The sequence below is a fragment of the Bos indicus genome, chromosome 8, assembly GCF_029378745.1.
Source record: "Bos indicus isolate NIAB-ARS_2022 breed Sahiwal x Tharparkar chromosome 8, NIAB-ARS_B.indTharparkar_mat_pri_1.0, whole genome shotgun sequence".
NCBI lineage: Eukaryota > Metazoa > Chordata > Mammalia > Artiodactyla > Bovidae > Bos > Bos indicus.
The window spans coordinates 86,368,581-86,370,447 of NC_091767.1; positions in this window are offsets into that span (position 1 = coordinate 86,368,581).

Below are 1,867 nucleotides of genomic sequence, written 5' to 3' on the forward strand. Positions count from 1 at the left end.
AAAGGCCAGGAGGCAAGAAAGGGAGATTGGTGTAATTGGAAATATGAAACATTTAATATATCTATAAATATATATGTTTATACTTACATGAAATCTCTAATATGGGCAAATTCATGGAGACAGAAAGTAGATTGGAGATTACCAGTGGCCTAGGGGAGTAGAGAGTTACTCCTTTGGTTACACAGATTCTGTTTGGGATGACGAAAAAAAATTGGAAATAGTGGTAATGGTTATACATCATGAATGTAGTCAATGCCATGAAATTGTATGCTTAAAATGACAAATTTATATATGCTATATCAGTTCAGTTCAGTTCAGTCACTCAGTCATGTCCGACTCTTTGCAACCTCATGAACTGCAGCACACTAGGCCTCCCTGTCCATCACCAACTCCTGGAGTCCACCCAAACCCATGTCCAATGAGTCAGTGATGCTATCCAACCATCTTATGCTCTGTCCTCCCCTTCTCTTCCTGCCCTCAATCTTTCCCAGCATCAGGGTCTTTTCAAATGAGTCAGCTTTTCACATCAGGTGGCCGAAGTATTAGAGTTTCAGCTTCAACATTAGTCCTTCCAATGAACACCCAGGACTCATCTCCTTTAGGATGGACTGGTTGGATCTCCTTGCAGTCCAAGGGACTCTCAAGAGTCTTCTCCAACACCACAGTTCAAAAGCATCAATTCTTTGGTGCTCAGCTTTCTTCACAGTCCAACTCTCACATCCATATATGACCACTGGAAAAACTATAGCCTTGACTAGATGACATTTGTTGGCAAAGGAATGTCTCTGCTTTTTAATATGCTGTCTAGATTGGTCATAACTTTCCTTCCAAGGAGTAAGGGTCTTTTAATTTCATGGCTGCAATCACCATCTGCAGTGATTTTGGAGCCCAGAAAAATAAAGTCAGCCACTGTTTCCACTGTTTCCCCTTCTATTTGCCATGAAGTGATGGGACCGGATGCTATGATCTTAGTTTTCTGAATGTTGAGCTATATTTTACCACAATTTACAAACATGAACAACTTGATGTTACATATCAAATCCCACTGAATTGTACACTTTAAACAGATAGATTTTATGGCATGTGACTTGTATCTCAATAAAGCTGTTTAGAAAAGGAGAGATTTAGGAGGTAGAATCAGTAAGAAACTGTAATTTACTATGCATTAGGATGTAAAAAATATTTGTCATTCTTTATGTCCACTCAGCAGCTGAACCTCTTCCTATGTTAAAGAACAGAGCCTGCCTCCTATCACAGAAGTTAAAAAAGCATCTATTCATTTTCCCAGCTTCCTGGTAGCCACAGCTCTGGCACATGATCTCTGACAATCAGAAATACCTACTCTCTTTTTTTTTAAATTTTTTTTATTATTTTATTTTATTTTTAACTTTACAATATTTTATTGGTTTTGCCATATATCAACATGAATCCACCACGGGTATACACGTGTTCCCCATCCTGAACCCTCCTCCCTCCTCCCTCCCCATACAATCCCTCTGGGTTGTCCCAGTGCACCAGCCCCAAGCATCCAGTATCGTGCATCGAACCTGGACTGGCGACTCGTTTCATATATATTAAACATGTTTCAATGCCATTCTCCCTACTTTCTTTATAGCTCCTCATCCCCACCTCCTAATCAGAAGATGATTTGAAACAGTAGAGTCATGCAGGTTGCTTCCCCATGGGGGTAGTGCCTATGAAGTTGGCTGCATCCCATTTGCAGGGGCATTGAATCTGGTGGCAGCACCAACAGAGAGATGGCAATGCCTTCAGGGGACCATTTCTGCAGTCTGCTTTGGAGGGTGGCTTCTAGCTCCATGGCCTTCAAACCTGGTTTGCCAACCAGTGCATAGATCCTATGAGTTGC